The sequence below is a fragment of the Amblyomma mixtum genome, chromosome 3 (genome assembly GCF_055824585.1).
Source record: "Amblyomma mixtum isolate Tamu chromosome 3, ASM5582458v1, whole genome shotgun sequence".
Taxonomy (NCBI): domain Eukaryota; kingdom Metazoa; phylum Arthropoda; class Arachnida; order Ixodida; family Ixodidae; genus Amblyomma; species Amblyomma mixtum.
The window spans coordinates 143,070,999-143,095,097 of NC_143014.1; the positions used below are offsets into that span (position 1 = coordinate 143,070,999).

At 50.1% G+C, this 24,099-nt stretch overlaps 1 pseudogene; it reads left to right on the plus strand.

The window, feature by feature from the left end:
• The first annotated feature begins 4,878 nt into the window (after window positions 1-4,878).
• LOC149352206 (uncharacterized) lies at window positions 4,879-22,023 on the plus strand (annotated as a pseudogene).
• The last annotated feature ends 2,076 nt before the right edge of the window (window positions 22,024-24,099 follow it).

Consider the following 24,099-nt stretch of genomic DNA (forward strand, 5'->3'; position numbering starts at 1 on the left):
TATTGTTCCTTACTTTATTAACGAGAACCTGACTTGGAAGAAGTACTTAGAGAGACTGCGTTCTGAAGGGAGTCTTCTGTGAATTTGCCTTTGGAGTTGCCGTTGGTTGTGTTTAATAAAATGTGGTTCCAACAAGGCGGCATTTTTTTTTCATCGGGTCGGAAATTTATCGAAGAATTTTTTCCAAAAAATAAATTGTGTGTGGTCGAACCACAGCCTGACCTTCTAGATCGCGCAATTTATCACCCTTGGATTTATTCCTCTGGGGGTCTGTTGAAAATGAGGTTTTCAAGACGGAACCAGCCAACCTCGAAGATCTGAAGCAACGTGTAAGAACATCACTTGAAAACATTCCCAAACAGGCACTTTTATCTCCTGTGAACGCTACGAAAGACCGCTTTCTGCTGTCCATCGTGATGGAGGGAAAGCAATTTGAGCACATCATGAAGAAAGTGTGCGTTGCTGTCGCATATGACATTCCTTTCTTGGGGGAGTGCCCGAATTGTGCTACAACCAACTCAGACATTGAAGTGTACGAATTTTCTTCATTCATGTTTTTCCTTCGAATCGGAACGGCCAGACAGCTGCGGTAAAAATTTTGTGATCAAGGGCTACCACTTCTTACAACAAATGAGACGCGTCTCCTTCCGCACACTACAACATAACTAAGGCATCTGGTAGGAAGCAACGTTGGCGATACAGTGCGAAAACACTTTCATCCTCGGAGTCATTTTCGTTTATTTTAGCTGTCAAGCCGTTAAAATGAAAAATAAATCAAAGCTTCGCAAAAATTATACAATTTATGTCCGGCAAACCGGCACCTCTAATAAGAAATCTGCACGCTGTAAGGTGGCGATGCAAGGTGGTCATGCATCGCAAGGTGGCCATGAAAAATCGCCGGCCGTAGTACGAATGCAGCTGGAATCTGGGCGGGAACCAGAGCGGAGGGGGAGGAATATGGCGCCAGAAAGCGAAGGAGTCGCCCTGGGTATATAGTGTTCTGGATCGGCGATGTTGCCTGTCCATACGCGTCATCCCCGACACAGTTTTGCATTATCGATGCTGCCTGTCCACGCGAGGCGTCCCCAGCAGAGTTCTGGTCCAGCAGTGGTACCCGTCCAGACGAGTCATTCCCGGCAGAGTTCTTGTTCGGTGATGCTGCCTGTCCGGGCGAGTCATTCCGGGCAGAGTACTGGTTTACTGATGCTGCCTGTCCGCACGAGGCGTACTCAGTACAGTTCCGGTTCACCAATGCTGCCTGGCCACAAGAAGCGTCCCCGGCACGCTTCTGGTTCGGCGATGCTCTCTGTTCCCTCTTGTCCATGGCTCATTAGAAGCAGCACCCTGGAGTGCAAACGCAGAATATGTAACAGGTGATTGACTTAGCTGTGTTTTCTGACAGCATACTTATAACTGTAGTACAAGGTTATTAAAATTTATCCGGAGCTTCGAATTTAAGTAGCGGCCAAGAGGTTGATTCAGCTCTCTTAGCAAAGACAGAAGTGAGTAAACGCTACTTTTTTGATGGCTTTCGCAGACGATCACACCTTTCTGACAACCTTTGATGTGCCTGCGGCTTTTAGATAGATTATTGCAGCTCAATGGGCTAGGCGGACGCCCACATTTCATACTTGCACAATGAGCGACCTGTTTAAATATTAATTCAGCCAAACGTAAAGATGTTGCCATCACAATCTTACCGCTACCAATGTCAAAACCACCACCATGATCATTAGCATTCCTTCCACTCTAGGACAAAGGCCTCTCTCAACGATGTCCTGTTAGGCCTTCACTGCCCAAACCGCCGTACGCCAGCAAATATACTAGACCGCTCTCCCTATTCGACTCTCTCCTGCCTCTGCCTGCGTCCTTTCCCTACAACCCATCCTGTTACCCTAAAAACACTTCGGTCATTTTTCTACCGGTTACATGCCCCGCCAGTCTAACTTCTGCTAGGCAGTCACCTGGCTGAAAAAATTATTTGAGAAAGAGAAATCCCAATGCTGTCTACGAAATCACGGATAGCGAGACAGTGAATTATAAAACTGTGAAGTGTAGCATTATGAAACAAGTTACATTATGCAGCGCGTAGCGCGTATAAGACATAACCATTAAAAGCACAAGAACCGCCATATTATCAAACAAGTCGCTGTCAGTGCACGCAACGATCTTGCTGAAACTTCAGGCACCGGAAGCAGATATGTTAATTAGCTGCAGGTGAGTTGCAGTAGTGCCCTCTGCTAATTCTGACTACTCCTACTATTTGTGGTGTAACATAACGGCAGCACGGCCCAGTTGGTACATCACCGCAACACAGTCCTTCGCGAGACATAGAACACTAGAAGATGGGAGTCTGAGAACAACTTAACTACCAAATGACTAGCAATTAAAAAGCGCTGAGCAGGACTAGCAACTGAACACTACTGAACAATAGTCATACTTGCGTTTTTGCAAATTTTGCGCTTTCGGGAAGGTCGCAAGAAGTGTGCCGCGGGCATGGATGAATTTCATTTTATTTAATTTGCCCTCAAGGTGCAGAGTACATTAGAAAAGGCAGGGATTAAGAGAATACAGAGTAAACGTCAGTAAAAATTCGCACAAAACGCACAACAGAAGGGATTCCAAATTTCAAGTTGACAGCTGTTCAAGACAAACACATAGGTACAAAAGATACAAATATAAATGTAATGAACACAATGAAAAATAAGTATGCGATATAAAGTAGTTCAGATTTTCGAAATTCGTTCTTAGCATTTTAGCTGTAATCATGATGAAAGCATTGAAATGGAGAACGGTATATACACGTAGTGAAACAAATCTGAAATACATCAGAAGAAAGAAAGAGCAGCCGTAGTGGCTCATCTCTGCGCCGGCGGGGCGAGGCTTTCTGGGTATGAACGTTCTACCGCAACTCGTCCCGTCCGGCCGGTGCGTCTCCCCTGTCCAAGCGTGGGCGAACATTCGCTCGTAACTGTGCTGGTGAATCGGACGTCCTCGATTCCTTGCCGTATTTTGTTTCTAGCTGGCGTTATTGTTGTTGTAGGAATAAATGCCTGTTTGTCTCAGCCAGAGTGTTGCTCCTTGGTTTATCCATAGCAATGCCCGCACTGGTAAGCACATCGCGAGCACCAGGTAACACACGCGATCGTGGGGTGGGTTCTGGGGTGCTTGGAACTGAATCAGCCGCGGTTAAACGCCGGAAACGCATTTATTTCCCCAATGAAAACGCCACAAGCTCCACCGGACAGCACGAAACATCGCACCGGGGGCGGGCGGCAGCGACGACAGGCAGCGACGTCACTTATTGCATCGAGGACAGGTCGATACAATAAGTGACCGCGTACACCACTAGCCGGAGGGCACACTGCCACAAGAGTGGCGCCATGCTGATATCACCTTGATGATCAAACCGGGCAAGCAGCCATGCCTAAATTGCGACCCATCTCGGTCAAGTCATGATTAGGAGTGTTATATTTTTTTCAAGTTACTCACAGGCTCCCTTACATGGGAGCATTGTGTGAGTGGTTAATGCGGAACCCTTCACGAATTTGCGTGTCATCCTTGCGCACGTATTGGAACACGTAGCCCTAGCGAGAGTCCAACTGTCCGTGGAAGAATACGCCTCACTGGCACCCACGATGTGCAGCTGCGGAGAAGACCAACTGGTGTTCTTTAACACACTGAAGAACTACACACACCACCCTGTGACCAGGGCGGTGTACTAGCCTTCAGGGCTGCGGCGGTACCATTGAAGACTCAAACTACGTTGTACACCTCCGTCCAGTCTCTAACACCATTATTTTCAGCATCCCCGAAGAAGCGGTTGGAGAGATACTGCGCAAAACCATTCAAATCACGTTAGCCGGTGTCAACTACCTGGTGAACACCTACGTGACAGCAGTGGACGGAGTTTCCCGAGGGGTAATACACAGCATTGATCCCAACACCCGATCCGAAGAACTCATGGCCCACCTGCGAGTTCGCACTCAAGAAGTAGAAATCCTGCAAGGCCGCATGTTCGGATATTCGAATACTTCGGTGATAACATTCAGCTCGACCCCCCCCCCCCCTGAGTTCATTACTACGGTGACGAGAAGACATGCTTTCCCTAGAAACCCACGCTTCAAGCCCTCCATGTGTGCCACAGCCTCGGCCACCAATCGGACGTATGCCCAACGCCCAAAATACAGATATGTCGCATTCGTGGTGTCCGCGACCCGGAAGAACCGCACATCTTCTGCCTGCGATGTGCAGCCTGCGGAGAGTTGGTCAGGTCATTAGAGCACGAGAATGCCGGAAACGACTCCGACTGGACTCTCACCGAATCCCTCCTCCAAATGACACGGGAAGAGAAACAGACGGCCGTACAGAACACCCCCCACGCCTCAGCAGGAAAAACGGGCAACCGAACCGCCGCATTCGGTGGTTCAGCTCGGAGTAGGACAGCTCTTCCCCATCCAGATCAGTCTCGATCCTGGTCCCTCTCGGAAACCCGCAACTGTCATGAGGAGCATAATACAGGCTCCCCCCAACCCAACGCCCTAAAGAAGAACTAGAAGCACCGAAGAAACCATCGTCGCTGCCACCCTCAAAAATTAACGATTAGGTGACCTGGAAAACCTTAGGCTCCTCCCACCACTTAATTCTAGCCCTAACCAATAACAGCCAGAAGAGGAAAACAAACTTAAAAGAATAGGCTGAGTACCTAACACAGAGCCTTCAGCGCCAAGAAAAGCAACCCCCCAGCTATCCACCATGCAAGCAGTTCAGCAACCAACATCACAAACTCCCCAAAGACCACTCGCACCACGAATGCAAGCTTCCGACCCCGCATCACAGCCGGAGGCACCCCGCCCCGAAACCATTATCCTTGCCAGCATGTACGCGGCTATTCAAGCACTGAGCTCGCGGGTGGAGGAGATTGAATCGGGGGTACAAGCGACGGACACGTGAGTCCAACAATCGAGAGAACAGCTCGGATAACTCTCGTTTCAAACCGTGCAGACGTACCAACAACGATAATGATGTCAGCGACGCCGAAAGAAGTCTCGATGCCAGCGTCATCTAATAGCTCACGCAACACCCGCCATCAGCTGGAAATTTGGCAGTGGGACTACCTTTCCCTCCGGAGTAAAATTTTCTCACTACAACATTTCGGTTTGGTTTGGTTTATAGGGTTTAACGTCCCAAAGCGACTAAGGCTATGAGAGACGCCGTAGTAGAGGGCTCCGGAAATTTCGACCACCTGTGGTTCTTTAACGTGCACTGACATCGCACAGTACACGGGCCTCTAGAATTTCTCCTCCAAAGAAATTCGACCGCCGTGGCCGGGATCGAACCCGCGTCTTTCGGGTCAGCAGCCGAGCACCATAACCACTGCGCCACCGCGGCGGCACACTACAACATTTCATTCAGCACCATCCGCTACCACCGGACGTGATCTGATTCCACGAGACAGGAGCTCACCCTCTTCCTATGAGAGGATGCTACCGAGTATACGATCCGGCCTATCGAAGAGTTGCGGTGTACATATAGCTAATCCCATAGCGTCGATAATTCTCTCGACCACAGTCACTGAAATCGAGCACAAAATATTGGAAATTCTCTCCCTGAAAAGAGGCAAGAACAGAACCTTTATTGGCAGCCTGTACAGACCGATGCGCAATTTCACAAAATCATTCAAACATGCTCAGTGAAGGTGGGCAACAATCAACTTGTTATAGTAGGAGACATGAACGCACCTCAAATGGCTTGGGGCTATGACACAGACACCCCTAAAGGGGTGTCTTAGAAGCAATTACAGGGAAGGTCTCGGTCTGGCCACACACCTCGCTGCACTCACCCGCATACTCAATAGAGGTTCTGGAGACACGAAACCGTATCTGTCCTTTGCGAAGAATTCCGACATCGTCACCTGGACACATCTAGAGGAGGGGTTAGGCAGCTACCACTATATTCTGAGTGCAGCCATCTCCACGCTAGAATACTCCGAGTACGGACTACTCCGTGTACATCTACGGGTACCCCCATCTCCGAGTACAGAATTCTAGGAGACGCCAAAAAATTCAGGGGACACTTTGTTGACCTAAAGTGCGGTGAGGCGAAAGCCTTAAGCACGGTGTTGGTGCTTGTGTCCCTCTTGTGTACTTCACCTGTTAAGCTTCCCCTCTTCGCCTCTCTTCGCCCAACGAGGCCGCGTCTTTGAACGCCGCCAGGGAGTCCACAGAACGCCATCACCCGTTCGGGTCTATGCTTTGCGTGTCGGTAAATTGGTTTTTGGGGAAAGGAAGTGTATTTGTCTCGCATATGTCGGTGGACACCTGAACCTCGCCGTAAGAGAAGGGAGGAAGATGGGAGTGTACGAAGACACCGTATTCACTAGACGCGCCTTTGTTCATTCCAAATCATCGAGCTCGCATGGCAGAGTGGTTAGCGTGCTCGTCTCTCACTCCGGAGACCCTGCTTCGATTCCCAAACTCGACCATTTTCCTACTCGGTTTCAGTTATTTTTCTTATCTGACTAAAAATTAGGCTAATTTTTAAATGGACTAATTACCTAAACTCAGTCCCACTTGTTTGGAACATCACTATACCATCCCTTCAATTGGTTGCACGGTTACTAACCAAAGTACAACTGGCCCCGTTTCAAATTCGCGCACTGGGACGTCACGACCAATTCGACCAATTGAACAGCGTGACACTTCTGTCGACAACTCCTGCTTACAACGATGAGGCATTAAAAGCTTCCGCCTTAAAATCACAAATTGGGACATGTTCAGAAAAATCCCCCCCTCCCCCCTCGAAGGAGGGATCGCCAACATCAGAAAATGTACGCAACACTTGAGGGAAATACGCGCAACCCACACTCAAGTGATCCGACGAACAGGTCAGCAGCAGATAGAGATCGCCATCTCGTCCATAACTGGACGAGATGGCGCTCTATGGCGAGAGCCTCTATCATGGAGGAAGCCCAAGGATACTCGACGCAGCTGGCAAGACAAAATCGGGCCCAGTTCTGTTCATCCCCTTACGCCATCCTCACCACAGCCCAGACATGGACAATCCTCCGTAGTATGACTGAACCCGATAAAGCCAAATCGCCTACAAACCGAACACATCAAACAGTTGCAAATCAACAAGGGGAAGCTTTGGGCCAGTTGGTCAGACATGTTGGGGAGGAGGGATAACCGCAAACTTGACAGGACGGGCATTTCTTTGTTTTTTGTTCGTTTCTTGTTCGTTTCGATGTATATCATTAATTATCTTGTGTGTTCCACGTGTCACTATCTCAGTTCCCGTACGCTATGCGCAGATGCAACCTTTGCTGCAACATGTCTTTTTTCAATAAACTTCAGTTGCTAGTTACCGCTCGTCCTGTCCTCTTCTCGATCGTCAGTCCTGTCAAGTTTGCGGTTTTCCCTCCTCCCCAACAAGTTGCAATCAATTTCCTGGCACGGAAGAGGCGCTGACGGTATCTCTGTGGACGCTCTATGTAGGCGACACTGTCATCCCTTCGAGTACACTTCGTTACACCGGCCACCTCAACCCCACGCTGGGCGCCCCTATTACAGTGGCAGAGGTACGAGCGGCTGCTCACGCCTCGCAGCGAAACACTGCACCCGGAGAAGACCAAATAACAAATGAAATCATTCGTAACTTCAGTTGGGTTCATATTACGGATTACCTCAACAATGACCTATGGGACAAAGGAGCCCCAGGACTGCCGACACGCTGACATTATCACCATTCCCAAAACAAGCCAGAAGCCTACATTGGCAACACTACACCCATTTTCCTGAACGTCTTGCTTGGGCAAATTGTACGAACTGGTCGCACACAGCCGCCTTCAAAATTGCATTGTAGAGGCCCGCGTACTGTGTGATGTCAATGCACGTTAAAGAACTCCAGATGGTCTAAATTTTCGCTGCCCTCACTACGGCGTCTCCCATAACCCGAGTCGCTTTGGGATTTTAAACCCCTCATAAACCTAAAATTACGACGAGGACAACGATCTCTTTCTCCTCAAAATGATTCGATTTCGGGTGGCCCTCTCGGCTCAAAACGCTCTCCTCCTAATAACAGAAGAGGTCCTCACAAATATCCCCAAAGGACGCGAACACCTCATTTTGGCCCCCAATCTGAAGTGCTTCTTTGGTAACATCTCGCACGAAACAATCCTTCAAGGCATCATCGACCTTAAGAGTGGCGAAAAGGTCTTTTCCTACGTACGAGCATTCCTTACGGGACGCACAGCAACAATAGGCATAGGATAAACGCTCCGAGGCTCGAGAAATGTGACACAAAGGCACGCTGCAGGGCCCTACCATATCCACTCTGCTCTTCAACATCGCGATGCTCAAGCTCGCTCACCAACTCCAAAGTCTCCAATATCGGATATACGCTGCATGCATATGATATGACGATGTGGGACACTAAGGGCTCCTCAGACAACAAAGAAACCACGCTAAAAGAGCAGCGCAAGTAATGGAAGATTTTTCCTCTAAAACCGTCTTCACTGCTCCCCAGATAAGTCCGAAGTAATACGGGTTCATAATCCACAATACATATCACTGGGCCCCAATCAACCTTTCGACAGAAGGGCACCCATAAAGTGCAGCTTATCCGCATACTTGTACTTTCGATCCAGAGCAACGTGAAGGCTACCCACAGCATTCGAACGCTTAAAGCCACCACTACTCACTCAATTAAGCCACATGATAACTCGTATCAACCAACATCGCCACGGCATGCAAGAAGAGACACGATGCGATTAGTCCAAATGCTAGTCCTCATAGAATAACGTACGGACTTCCTATTCACAAGACCACGAACAGGAAGAACAACAGATTGACGCCATCATGAAAGCGGCATATAAAATGGCGCTTAATCTTCCGCCCAGCAACTCAACCTTAAAAAGTTCACGACATTGGCCTTTTCAGCACATACTCCTGTCGTGTCCGGTCGCTGTGTTGAATGCAGCGAAGACGCACACGGTACTTTAAGACTTCGTTTATTTAAAGCCGATGAGGGTGCGACCAGCGTCGACCGAGGCAGGAGCCGAACTGGCCGCCCGAAGAAAGGAGGGAGTGGAGAAGCGTCCACGGCAGGGAGTGGCTTCCCAGAACAGGAGGAGGGTGCGGGGGCGCACCGTGGGGGGGCCTCTGGCGACAGCGTGCGACGAAGGGCAAGCGGTCGTTAGGAGGAGGATTGAGTGGTCGTTAGGAGGAGGATGCGAACTGTCGTTAGGAGGGGAATGCGAGTGGTCGTTAGGAGGGGGCGCACACACACAAAAGCAATATGGGGACACAACACTTCCTTCCCCCTTAGAAAGTTGCCTGGTATCGTGCAGGGGGTCGGCGCTCACGCGTGGAGGCGCGCTGGCTTTGTGCGCTCGGGGGAGAAACACTTGTAGGCTGGCTGTTGTTCGCTGTGTCTCCTAGGTCTGTCCTGGGCGAAGTCTCTTCTTCCGGGAAAAGGTGCCAGGCTATGTGGGAAAATGGTGCACGTGTTCTCTCCGCTGGCGGACAGCTCTCAGACGGCGTCGTAAATCTACGCAGCTGGTTGAGATGTCGGCGTGCTACTGTGCCATGTATGTTGACGAGCCAAGAGCGCAGGCCTATGCGTCTGACAATTGTAGCTTCCTCCCAGCGTGGCTTTTTCAGAAACTGTCGGGCGAGGACGCGCTGCCCCTCATTAAGCGTGCCGCAGCGCGGAATTGCTTTTTCTTCCCGGAACGTCTCTGCCTTTGGCTCGGGGAGGATGGCTGTGAGCTGGGTTCGCATTTCACGCTCGAACATCATTTTCGAGGGGGTCTCGCCTGTTGTGCTCTGAACCGTCGTGTGCTGCTTGAAGAGAAAGCGCGCAAGGCGGCGCTGCAGCGAGCCTGTCTGATCTCTTTCAAGGGCGCGTTTTAGCTCGGCTACGTAGCGCTCGGCTTGTCCGTTTGTCGCTGGGTGGTAGGGGGCCGATGTAACTGATGAGATCCCGTTGTCGCGATAAAACTTGAGGATCTCCGCAGACACAAACGGTGTTCCGTTGTCCGACACTACCTTGCGCGGCAGGCCGAACGTTGCAAATAGTGATCGGAGGTTGTCAATGACTGCTGCCGAAGTCGTCTGTCCCATTTGCCTTATCTCAAGCCACTTTGTGTAGGCATCTACGACCACAAGGAAAGTGCAGCCCTCAATTGGTCCTGCAAAATCAATGTGCAGTGTGTGCCATGGTGTGTCTGGCTTTTCCCATTCTGGGACAGGAGCTTTCGGCGGGGCGCTCCGGCTGCTCTGGCAAGGCTTGCATTCTCGCACCACTGTTTCGATGTCGTTGTCAATGCCAGGCCACCACATGTAGCTTCTGGCACACTTTTTCATTGCAACGATGCCCCGATGTCCGGCGTGGATGAGAGACATAGCTTGTGCGCGTAGTTCTCTCGGAATCACAACTCGGAACCCAAATATGATGCAGCCGCGATGGGTGCTCAACTCTGTAGCTCGCCTGCGGTAAGCGTCGAAGTTGTCCCCTTTGAGTTTATGCACGTTGCCTTGTTGAACAGCTGTGTAAACTAGCCGGAGAGCTGCGCACTTCTGCGTAGATGCTGCAACTGTGCCTGCTGTAAGCGGAGGTTCTGGCAGTGCTTCGAACATCAGAACGTCTCCTGGTGGAAATGGTTCGTCAACAGTTGCGTCTAGTGGCAGACGGCTTAGCGCATCGGCGTTTTGATGTTTGCCGCATATCATTACGCCTAGTGGAGAAAACCAGTTTCTCCCTAGAAGGCTTGATCCTGTGCCCTTCACAACAAGCAGAGGTAGCGTATGGGTCTGGCCGTTGTAGTTAACCTGCACGTTGGCAGAGCCCAATAGTGGCAGATTCTGTCCTGACCACGTTCGCAGGTGCGTGTCGTCTTGTTGCAGGGCGGGTGCGTCAGATGGCCATGAAGTTCGGAATGTGTCCTCACTGATCAGAGTACAGGCTGCGCCGGAGTCCACCTCGAACTTAATCAGCTGGTGATGTACGCTTACTTCTGTAAAAATCTTCGGTCGCGTGCCGAGATTCATGGTGTTCAGGTCGTACAACACAGATGGTGTTGCTGATGTTGTTCCATGGAGATCAGATAGCGGCGTATTCTCTGAGGCGTTGACGCTGTGATTAGGCTGGGAAGGTGACTTTATCTTGGCAAGTCTCCGTTTCGTAATGCATGCTCTTTCGATATGCCCTCGCTTGTGGCAAAAATTACACGTGGCTGACTGGAATCGACATCCCTGGGGGTTGTGTTGGTCGTCACACCGCCAGCAGCGTTGTGCCTTTTTGACCGATTTTACAACAACAGAAGGCTTGCGCACCTGGTTGCTTGTCTGGTGTACCGGCTCGGTGTTCCGGCGAATCCCTCTCTGCTGGTGACCGGCGCTCTCCGCTCGACCGGCGATGTCGTGAGCTTTGCTGAATGTGAGGTCCTTCTCAGCGAACAGGCGCTGCTGCAGTGACTCGTCACTCAGTCCGCACACAAATCTGTCGCGTAACATCACGTCCAAGGGAAGCATGGTGGTGTTAGCAGAAGAAGCTGCGTCTCCCTCCTGCCCGGTAGCTGTTGTCGACAGCGTTCCAAAATTGCAGTCGGCAGCGAGCTTCTTGAGCGCGGCTACGTAGGCGCTCACAGTTTCTCCTCCCAGTTGATCTCGTCGTTGGAAGCGAGCCCGGCTGTAGACCTCGGATGGCCTTGGGTCGTAGTGCTTTTGCAGCGCTTTTACGATGTCGTCGTAAGACACTGCCGCTGGTGTGCTTGGCTGAATAAGGGCGCAGACAGTATCGTAGGTCTGCTCCCCGCACAGCGTCAGCAGGTTGGCCCTCTTCAAGGCTGGGTCTGTGATGTTGTTAGCTTCAAAGTAGAACTGAAGGCGTCCAACCCACGATGACCACGATGAGCCGTTGAATTCTGGTATCTGATTGGGAAACCCTCGCGTAGCCATGGCTTGTCAATAGCGTTGCGTAGCGCGGGTCGAATCCACTTTCTCGTCGCCACTGTCGTGTCCGGTCGCTGTGTTGAATGCAGCGAAGACGCACACGGTACTTTAAGACTTCGTTTATTTAAAGCCGATGAGGGTGCGACCAGCGTCGACCGAGGCAGGAGCCGAACTGGCCGCCCGAAGAAAGGAGGGAGTGGAGAAGCGTCCACGGCAGGGAGTGGCTTCCCAGAACAGGAGGAGGGTGCGGGGGCGCACCGTGGGGGGGCCTCTGGCGACAGCGTGCGACGAAGGGCAAGCGGTCGTTAGGAGGAGGATTGAGTGGTCGTTAGGAGGAGGATGCGAACTGTCGTTAGGAGGGGAATGCGAGTGGTCGTTAGGAGGGGGCGCACACACACAAAAGCAATATGGGGACACAACAACTCCGAATTCTAGGAAGCAACCCTAACGTCACAAACAGTCCGACTCTAACAAACAGAAGCCGGACACGACTTCTCAGGAGTATAGGCACGACGCCGGACATACGAGCCCCACATTCTCACTCTTCCCTAGAGAAGCTACGAACAAATATAATCAAAACAGCTCCGATACTGAAGCATACGTTCAAAGATATCTACATCGGCAGGTGCAAAAGCAAGAATTTTCTACATACGCAAGCGACTTGCCATCTCCGACGGCGCGGTGTATGTGCATGCCGCGGCATACCCTGAACACAATAAATACGCCGCTGTAACAATAAATTCAAAATTCTCCCCAGCACTCGCTACCTCCATCATTGCAGACTCTCCAGGGGCGGCGGAAGCCGCCCTTGTTGCACTCGCCATGTACTGCGACGCGCAAGGACGCAGCGCTGATGTGATCACGGATTCACAGTACGCCTGCCGAAACCCTACAATGACGAGTCCCAAGACACGTCGCTCGACTCAAGGTTACCCAACCCCTCAATAAACCACACCAGGTTACATGAATCCCTGGTCACGAGGGACTAGAGGGAAATGAAATCGCGCACGCTTTAGCTCGAGCAGCACTTAACCGAGCGGGGACATCCAGCGCATTACAATTCATCCCTATTCCCTCCACGTGCAACGAACGCTTATGGTTCCAGCCTCTCCAGCGACGAAAATACCCTCCCTCTCTCAAAAAAGACACCCAGGACGCTCTCTCTTGGTGTCAGATCGAAACAAAGACTTTCCCTAATCTCCACAAACAGCCTGATACACCCAACACTATACCCCGACACATACCCGTGGTGCCAGGCCCGCCCAACACTCTCCCACATTTCGTGCGGATGCCGGGTGAAACCGAACCAGTTACAGACGCAGTACGTGTCATTTGACCCTGGAATTGACCAGCGGTCATATCGAGGACCAAAGAGCCCTGATAAACAGGTCCGTCTGACAGCTCTAGCCAGTGGAGACCGGGAATGAGAACTCCACCCAGAATCCTCAAGCAACATACCCCTGATTTTAATCGTTAAAGTTTACCTATCTACCTATCTGCTGACATCGCACAGCATGCGGGAGTCTCATGTATTCGGCCTCCAGCCAAACACGGCCACTGAGGCCTTAACTGCACCTGCGGCTAAGCATCCGAACGGGCAAACCACTAAGCCACCGCGGCTGATATGCATGCGGAAGACAGAGCCACAAACGTGCAGGCATGCTGCAGGTGCGTGCTTTGATCTCCAGGGCTGCAGGATACGCACAGGTGATACAATGAGTAGAAGCGTTCCCCTAGCCTCGCGCTCCACTTCGCAGGGGCGAAATTTTTGAAAAATGGGTCTTGGAGCCTACGTTGTGTAAAGGAAAATACCTTGTGCCACGGAACTCTTTGGCCTAGGCAAAGATGCCCTTATGCCAATAAATTTCATCACAAACGTGTATCGGGTCAAGCGGATTTTGGTTGCTTTCAGAACTCTGCCTGCAAATGCGCTACGCTTCAAGGAGCCTGGGTCTATGAATACACGTCTCTCAAACCTCAAAGGACCGCGTTGTAACCCTTCACATGGTTGTGCCAGCAAGCGCGACGTCATCAGCGCATTAATCACTTCGCGATCCAGTAAACTGGTCACTCGTCGTACCTTTCAGGTACGCAGTTGTACCTTTTCCATCTCTCGTGGATTATACTGATCCGTGGACACCATGAGCACAAGCTTGCTATAAGTAAGCAATACTCACGGTGCCAGCCAGACGATAGCCCACGACGCTACAGGTGCTGCTGCGTGCGGCCGTAGCTCTTTTTCGCGGAAATTCTTTCGGTAAGACGATGGCCGGAGGCGGTAGGTACCAATCGTCCAACGATGACGCATGGACAAGACCGCAACGGTGCAGAACGCCGCACGTTCTTCATCTTCTTCTTCTTCTTCACCTCATTATAATGGCATTATAATCTTCTTCTCCTTGTCTTCTTCTTCTTCTTCTTCTTCTTATTCACCTCTTTATAATGGCACATACCCACGTGGGGGGATTGGCCAAGGTGTAGTGGTATACATAAGACAATTTTCATAGGATGAAACGTGAATTTTGAAAAATGTATTCATGAAAAACGACAGAAGAATATTTGAAGTGAAATAACAAAGAACATTTTGGCGAGACTAATAATAATTAAAAAAAAAAACTCCGAGATTCTTCTTCGTCGACTTCAAGACGATGTGCGCCCTTACTTTGGTTGCTTTGTTTTGAGGGAAGGAAATGACGCAGTAACGACCTCACATATCTCGGTGGACACCCGAACCGCGCCGTAAGGGAAGGGATAAAGGAGGGAGTGAAAGAAGGAAGTGAAAACTTTATTATACTCTAGTGCTTCTTTTCTCGGTCGTTTCGGGAAATCTTCAGAGGCCTCTCCTTAGTTGTATCCCCGGGAGTTTTCTCAGTCGCCGTCGTCCACTTCTAAACAATGGTCGGTTGCCCTTACTCTCGGGCTCCGCTGGCCACTGTCGCCCGTTGAGCTCGCTGTACCAGACCTTTTTGGTCTTCACAGCGGGGGCTGGACTGCCGAGTGGAAGAAGAAAGGAAGAAAGAGATGCCGCAGTGAGGTTTACTGTTTAGAAGAAGAAGAAGAATAAGAGGTCTCCTGGAGGTCTCCGGAATAACTTCGACCACTTGGCGATCTTTAACGTGCGCTGACGTCGCAGAGCACACGGGCGCCCTTTGTGTTTCGCCTCCATCGAAACGCGCCCGCCACCGTCCGGTTCGAACCCGGTTACTCCACCTCAGTAGACGAGCGCCTCTTCTCACACTTCTCATGATGCATCAAACGTCATTAAAGCCTTCCAGGAATCTATATTCCTGTCGGTTCGTTGTAGCTAGGGCATGTCCACACTACGTGGATGATGTCTGCAATTTCGTTTCAGGGCTTACACATCGGGTCATGGATCGCCGGTTGCCGTCTGCTTAGTACTAGCGGGTTGGGAAAAACCCCCGCCTGTAACTTTCTTCATATGTCCTCTTCCGTTCTGTTGAGGCCTTTGGCTGCTCGAGGTCATGTCTGTCTTCGGTTTATTTTGCATTATGAGGTTCAACGAACCCAAAGTGAATCATGCTATGAGAGCCGCCGTACTGAAGAGCCCCGGAAATATCGATCACCTGGGGTTCTTGAACGTGTACTGACATGGCACAGTACTCGGGCCTCTGGATTTTCGCCTCCATCAAAATTCGACCGCCGCGGCCAGGTTCGAACCCGCGTTTTTCGGGTCAGCAGCCGAGTGTCATTACTACGAAGCCACCGCGGCGGCATAGTGTCTGTCTTCCTAATCTCTAATAGATAAAAAAAAATTCACGGGGCACTTAAGCTCGCTGAAGTGCTGCAAGGGGAAAGAAAGCCTTTTCTGGCGCACTGTTCGGCATTGACTACGAGACTGTTTGTGCTGTATTAGTGCTTTATTTGACTACAAACTTTGACTACACATTACAACTACACACTTTGACTGTCGACTTTTCTTCTTTAGCACGACTCACACAATGCTTCGATGAGTTCGGCTGTATTCATGGGTCTGTTCTCAGTAAAGAGGTATGTAATGTGGTCTCCCACGAAGGCCTTACGCCCCCTGTGGGAGCGGACGACAACTATTTTATTAGGGTTCGAGCGCTCCAAACGGTGGTGTCAGGCATCCGTGGGTGTCCTCATTACTTCGAATCCGCGCCCTCTGACGTCGTAGCCATTTCAGCCAACCGAAAAGCGTGACACCTCTGCTGACAACCGTCTGTAGAAAACGATGAGGCATTAAAGGCTTTCGCCTTAATATCTTGGTACGTGTTCAACTCCTCGCCCTTCTTAAGGGGCTCCCTGCTCGACGATACCGGACTGGGATAACGGTCTGTGAGTCCTCGGGGCAATGCGTGCGCTATCTCGTTTCCTCGCTAACTTTCGTGGGGCGGAGTCCAGATAACGTTATTTAACTCAGATTGTGTCGCGCCGGCAGCCAGAAATTTCACTGCTTTGGCGGATACTGTGCCTGAGTTGCAGTTTCAGGTAGCCGATTTGGAATCGGTTATAATCACACTGACATTCTGTTGGGTTAGGGCCAGCGCAACGGCTACCTTCTCAGGTGCTGTTGCATCTCTCTATAGGATGCTGCGTGATGGGACTCGGTCTCCGCCCTCACGGGTTGCTAGGCCTACGAAACCCGCTCTGCGTTCGCATTCCGCCGAGTCCGCGTAAACCGCGTCATGTCTGCTGGCTAGTTTTTCTGTACAGCTTTCGATCTGCTCATTCGTCTACCCTCATGGTGTATGGGGCACATGTTCGGTAGGACTGATGGGATTCCGATTTTGTTCCTTATGTCTGTTCGGATATTCTCCGTGTGTTTGGGCCTCGCTGGAGTTCGAAGCCTAACTTTTCAAGTATTTTTTATAGTGAGCTACACTGGCCGAGGTTGAGCAGTTTCGCGTGGTTCCTGGAGAGCCGTGGTGCGCATGCGCGAGGAGCAGAGACGTTACACGGTGCACAGCTGACTCACCGGAGCCGCTGCCGCCACGCGCTCCTCCGCCTCCGCTTGCGCCTCGCCGGTCTGCGCATTCCAGATGAGTGACGTCATAGCCGCGGCAGACACACTGGCTCCGGCGCGCGCCCAGCCGTGCGCCCTCCGTTTAGGAGTAGCGAAGTCTGACACTGCACCGGAGCCGCTGGCTAGCGCTTCTCATTGTGCGCATGCGCAGGGGTATCATATAGCGGGGCGTTTGCTGACGCTACGTACATCCTGGCATAGCCCAGCTAAGCCACTGCCAACGTTTTTAGCCCCGATCGGCTGTGTAGCAGTAGTTGCTGTTTAACTACTCTGGTAAACTCAATGAGCTCGTCTATTGTGTTTGAAATCCCCAGGTTCAGAATGTTCAGCCAGGAATAAAACCAAAAAAAAAAGTTATCCATCTTGCCCTGGACACCGCAGAATCCCAAGGGATCCCAGCCAGCTAGAAGGGGATGAAGATGAAGGCGATCGAGGCTCGTGTTCATCGCCCTCTGTTTCCTTGACGGGTGCAAATAGTTATTTCATTATCATCAACATCAGGTGCAGCGCTGTTGAAGCTAGCACGTTCCTCTTTCACTGTTACTCCCACCTTTCCCCCCTTCCCTTACAGCGAGGTTGAGGTGTCCACTGAGAAATGAAACAGTTACTTAGCTATTCCTTTCCTCAAAACCTATTTCCATTTCGTTTTTTCTTACAGTACATAGAAATTCACTATAGCGAGGAAGAACGGTAACTCTATCGCTCTTCTTTTCTGGTGTGAAAGCACTTCTAGCCGCACTCCCCGGGTTTGAGCGGTGTGATAAAGTTATTAAATTGGTTTTTGAGCAATGGAAATGATGTAGCATCTGCCTCACATTTCCCGATGGACACCTGTACCGCGCCGTAATTGAGGTAAGGAAGGTGGGAGTGAAAGAAAAAAGAGAAAGAGGGGTAGTGTAGCCGAGGTCTGGGGAATAATTTCGACCACTTGAGGATCTCTAACGCGCACTGACATCGCACAACAACCGCACACGGGCGCCTTTTGTGTTACGCCTCCATCGAAACGCGGCCGCCGCGGCCGGGTTCGAAACCGGGTACTCCAGCTTGGTAGACGAGCTCCTTAACCACTGAGCCACCGCGGCGGGTAGCGGCGTTTGTCTGCGTGCGTGTTTGGTCTCTGAGTAGCAAGTGTAACTGGCTCACTGGGTCAGTGTACACCGCAATCAAGCTGCAGTAGGCGGTTGCGTCCAGCAATAAACTTAGGCAGTTTTGCGCTTTTCCTGCGCGGTTCAGGTGCCTGTCAAGTATACATGTAAGACAGACACTGCGCCATTTCCTTTCCTCAAAAACCAAAACCTGTTCTCAAAACCAGCGGAAGGTTCTCAAAACCAGCGCGAGCCCGTCCCAGTCAATGTCTCATTAACTGTTTGTGGATGGAAATGACGGCATGTTTTGCGCGACTATGCCTCTTCCAAATGGCTTCGACAGTGCACGCTACTAATCTTCTCTTCTTCCGTTTCTACAGAACCGACGACTGCCGAAAGGAGAGTGAGCAAAAAAAGCGTAAAACTAGGAGAGCTGCAGGTATACTTGCCCTGTACGTTACGCATTCTCTTGCAACGTCAGTTTCTAAGCGCACCGCAGTGAAAGAAAATATTCTGTGTCTGCGTGGGTTCGGTTCAGTAATTTGTTTAATTCAGTCAGAAGCTGTGAAATGCAACAAATGCTTTTTCTCTAACAAAAAATTTCTTGCGTTGGCAAAAATCTTGCACTCAAGCACGTAAGAACAACACCGAAATTATAATTCGCAACAGGATAGCCAGGAATTGTTTTGTAAGGCAAGTATAATGAATGACATCACTACCCTTTCTCCTTTGGCGTACTGCAGGATCTTCTCTTCGGGATCGTATTCTGCAGCAAATTATAAAAGTCAGCCTGGCTGCTTACCCGGCGCTGCGCTCCTTCGTTGTAATCAATCCTTCACAAGGCTCTGAAAACAACTTTCCCGCTGGCAATCTAGCAATTAATATTGCTGGCCGGCACGGCATAGTGGCTTTTGAGAGCAAATAGGAAAGAAAACATTTAAAGCATGCGATCGAACGACCCAATCGTTTCCATACCTGCTGATCCCTAGAGGGAACGGCGCCACGTGATCCTACTTTCTACGCAAAATCGGGGCTCACGTGTGGCATCGCGACTGCTGTGCAGTGCGAGAACAAACGCTATAGTTAATGATATCCTACTAGAAATCAAGGGGAAATGGGCTTGGGCGTAGCATGTATGCGAAAGGTGGATATCCGATGGCCCCTTAAGGTGATGGGCTGGTGCCATGAGAGGGCGAGCATAGCAGGGGCGTCAGCGAGTAAAGTGGATGGGTAACATCAAGAAGTTTGCGGAGATATGAGGTGGGCACAGCTGACAGAGGACAGGGTTAGTTGGAGGAATAAAGGAGAGGCCTTTGTCCTGCAGTGGGCGTAATTAAGCTGGTGATTATTATGATCATCTTAATAGCGAGACTGTTAATCAAAATTCTTTACTTCTGTTTGAAAAGTGCCTGTAAATGTTGTGAATTTGTGTGTGTTTATATGCTTGTATTTTGTTTTGTCCCACCCTGCTATGATCTGTACAAGATCGCAGTATCTATAAATAAAATAAATAAATAAATAAATAAATGAAGCGCTCTTGGTACGACTCGTTGGGTGCAAACGGACGGAATTCCAGCAGATGGTCTTGCAGTGCAGTCGCAACCGAGGCTAGGCGCTTATTGCGCTCTTGAGCGTCGAACCCAAGCCCTTTTGTTCTGCAGAAGCCATAATTAATGTATATTTGTAGTAACTGAGCTTCTAGAACGATCCCAGCGCCAGGCTGCTGGTGCTGCTGCTGGTGTGTGTGCTGTTTTCTGCCCATTAGGGATCCCCTGTGGGGTCTATGCGAGCGATGCTGACCGCTGGAAATGCTATGCCTAAAAAAGCGCACTCTGACTCAAGAAGCCTATTTTTAAAAACTGTGTGAAGTCCTAGGTGAAATACCCTGTGTATATAGGCTTTAGGCATAGCATGGGAAGGTATTTTCAGCTATCATTCAAAACGGTGACGTAAACGGCGATTAAATTTTAGGTTGCCCCTCATAGCACCAGACACGTGCAGAGAAGCTCGGTGTGACGTCACGGATGGTAAGGTTTCAAATTTGAGATGCCATCAACCACTCTCTGCCGTGTGTCACTGGATGCTAGAAAACTACGTTTGCCTTCGCCTTCGGTGCCATTTGTCTTCTTCCTTCAAAGCAAGCCTTTATGCGTTGGAAATGCACCGGTACCGTAGATGACGTCATGCCGTAGACCCCACTTGTCGCTGTGCGCAGCGGAGCAACTTCAAGGCCATCGCGATTTCGATCCACGGTTAGGTTACCATTTCAAATATTAGCCCAAAAGGACTTCGTATGCTTCACCTGCAAGGTTCACATATTATACCCCTTAAGCTCGTCGAAGTTTCAAGCTTGGTCTCTATTTAATGACGTTGCGTTTCGGTTTCCTCTCATTTGGTCCACTGTAATTGGCCGATCCCAGTGACGTACGTCATGGGAGATGACGTCACGCTGATGGCGGCAGAAACACACCCCTGATACCATTCATTTGCATAAAATCGGCTCACGCTCGTGCCGCAGTTGCGGACCAGCGCCGACGGTGACGAATGACGGGGAATAGCGACGCGTATGACATGCCTGACGAGCTTTTTCAGCGCTACTTCCGTGTCGAGGAAGAACTTAGCGATGTCTGTGCGACGAGTTGGTGGACCGCGGTCCCTATGATACGGAAGGCTAGATGTAGCTGCGGTAAGGTGGCCAGCGGCGGCGCCGCGCCCAGAACGGACGCGTGCCTATGATTGGTCCTTTGCTTCCCCATCTCCTGCTGCTTTCGTCATAATAGACTTCACTACCAAACGAGAGGAACGCGAAACGAAAGGTTACAACATACGAGCCCAGTTCTTTCTCCATTTTTTTTTTTTGGGGGGGGGGGGGGGGGGGGCTGACGACTTCACCCCATGCTTTGAGCTCGCATCTGTAACAGCTGCAGTCCTTTTTGCCTTTCTATAAGTGAAATGCATCAAAATCTTGTTCTCAGTAGGCTTTTTCCACGAGTTGACAGGAAGTATTGGCGCTTTTCGCGACTATACAGATGGGGGTGCCTCAACTCATCCAAAACCTCAGTGTTACGGTGGACTTTCTTAAGATGGTGGGCAGCCAAGACAAAAAATATATAAAATAAAAGTTGCTCTGCTGGCACCGCCTATGGTACAATGATTTGAAATCATTAACACGGACGATGAAGACTCTTGTACAAAGGGTTAATGGCAAAACCAGAAGAGTAGTTAAGCAAGACCCAGTGATGGTAAATTTGTCCCGATGCTTTGTAGAAAGCAGCAAAGTTCGCCAGTCACTCTATCTTGTCGCCGCCCTCAGACGGCTGCAGACCAACGGCCGTGGCACCCCAATAGTGCGCGAAATCCGTTCACGCATCGCGCATCGGGCAGCTAGCGCAGCTCGGATGCGCCGTGCGCGCGCAGTGGGTGCCCGGTCGCGTATTCGCCAACTGCAGCCTGTCACTGCGGCATCGCCGGCAACGAGGAAGCTGACGAACTCGCGACCGCCGCACATCAGCTGCCTCCCAGCAACCTTTTTCTTGCGCTGGAGGACGTGCGTGCGGCCATCCAGCATCATCTCCGACGGCAGCACCCCGATCCCCGCATCGCAGGAGGTGAGCGCATTCTCTACATCACTGGCTGTCGCCCACTCACGCGGGCGCAGCGCGCAATGATCCTTCGCTTGCGTATCGGATGCGTGTGGCCCGGGGAACGACGGGTGCGTCACGGGTTCGCGACGAGTGCAGTGTGTTTTGTATGCGGTACGGTAGAAACTCTATAGCACTTGCTCCTTCTCTGCACCGCGTTCGCTGATGCCCGTTGCGACATGCTTGCAGCCTACAGGGCGCTGGGCGTTCTTCCAGACGCTCTTACTACGCTATTGTGGCCGCAGGGCAGTGTGCGCACCCGTGAGCGAACAATGGTGAGCCTCTGTGCATTCCTCGAACAGACGGGCTTGACGGCCCACCTGTTTTCCGCCAGGTAGTTATAGTTATGCTCCCAGGAGCGATAGCAGATGCCGGGGTAGAAAAAATTCTTTTACCTTCCATATTCAATGCAAGAATAAAAACCATTACTACTACTACTCTATCTTGATTTTTATCTGATAAAGCAGCACCATTCCGCGTTTTTTTTTCGTGCTTATAAACTTTATTAAGCATGCGCTACTTTAAATATGAATGTATTTAAAGTATCACATGCTGGATCAAGACATTCCTACAGATTCCTTGTTCATAAATTTTGAAAAAGGATTTGCAAAGTCCCTCACGACTTGTTCTTAAACTCTCACACTTATATCTTCATCCTTTGGTTCACGGTTGGATTCGTGCTACCAATTCGTTCCCGCTAATTCTCATTCGTCATCGCTTTCCCCAGTTTTTCCCGGCGTTCCCCCAGGTACTGTTTCAGGCTCGCTTCTATTTCTTATGCATATAAATGTTTTACCCTCTACAATCAGTTCTAACGTTAGTCTTTTTGACCAGGCTCACGCCTTCAGCCTTCAAGAAGTAACCAAGAGTTGTGTAACACCTGGCTAATGTCATCAAATTCTGATGAAAAACTCGCTCTTTCCATTCCACCGCCGGCGCAACCACCAGAATGCTATTTATACAATTACCAATATCCCCATTAAGTCAGCAGACACCCACAAATATCTCGGCGTCCATTTCAGTAAACATTAAACATGGTCGCATCACGTTCATCATGTCACTACTTCAGCTAATCAAGGTTTAGGGTACTTGCGCCGTAACCTTACTTTAGGCCCCCGTTGAATAAATTTCCGTACTTAACAATTGTACGGTCGAGATTAGAGTTTGCATGTATCTCTTCTTATATCATAAGTTCTATCATAACTTTAATCAGGAAGCAGCACCTATCACACACGCTCATCGGATTTCTTGTAACAGTCAACCTAGTGCCGTATACCCCCTGAAAACCCGCACCGAGACATATTACTAGTCTTTTTTCCTCAAAATAACCCGGGACAGGAATGACCTTCCATCCAAAGTGACTGCCAACACCAACTTCAGTCAGTTTAAAGCCGCCATCGAAGATCCGTGTTCATGTTAATACTTGTTTGTTTGCTCACCCCTCATGTAATGTCCTTGTTGACCTTTGAGGAATGAATGAATGAATGAATGAATGAATGAATGAATGAATGAATGAATGAATGAATGAATGAATGAATGAATGAATGAATGAATGAATGACTGAATGAATGAATGAATGAATGAAGTGTAGACTGCTCATTGTGTGTGCAGGCAGAAAGCGAGAAAAATTCAGGGGGCACTTTGACTGTCTAAAGTGCGTAGAGGCGAAAGCGTTTTCCGCACCACTTTCGCTGCTTCTGTGGCACTGGTGGCGTCCCATATAATCGAGTACTAATTACTAAGTGATGACAAATCACTAACTGCTGCTTAATTACTGATTAATGCCTGAATACTGATTCACTGCTAATTAATGACGCTTAAGTTTCGCTTTTACGAGTGGAACGCGACAGCATGTTGTAGCGCTGCCAGGGAGTCCACGGAACGCCACCACCCGTTCGGCGCGATGCCTTGCCCTTTGAACGCAACGGTTTTTGAGGAAAGGAAATGGCGCAGTAATTCTGTGCCATCTCGGTGGACACCTGAATCGCACCGTAGAGGAAGGGAGGAAGTGGGAGTCAAAGAAGACAAAGAGGCCCGTAATGAATAAAATGAAAATTGTATTTTAGGAAAGAAAATTACGCAGTAACTGTCTCGCATATCTCGATGGACAGCCGTCAAAATTCAGGGGGGGGGGGGGGGGGGCACTTTTTTACGTAAAGTGTGATCACTGATGTATGGTTAAGATGTTAAGCTTCGCCTCTAAGAGTGGAACGCGACAGCGTCTTGCAACGCTGCCAGGGAGTCCATAGAACGCCATCGCCCATTCCGTTCTACGCCTCGCTCGTCGGTAAATTGGTTTTTGAGGAAAGGAAATGTATCTGTCTCTCATATCTTGGTGGAAACCTAAATCTCACCGGAAGGGAAGGGAGGAGGATGAGAGTGAGCGAAGACACCGTATTCACTCGACGCGCCTT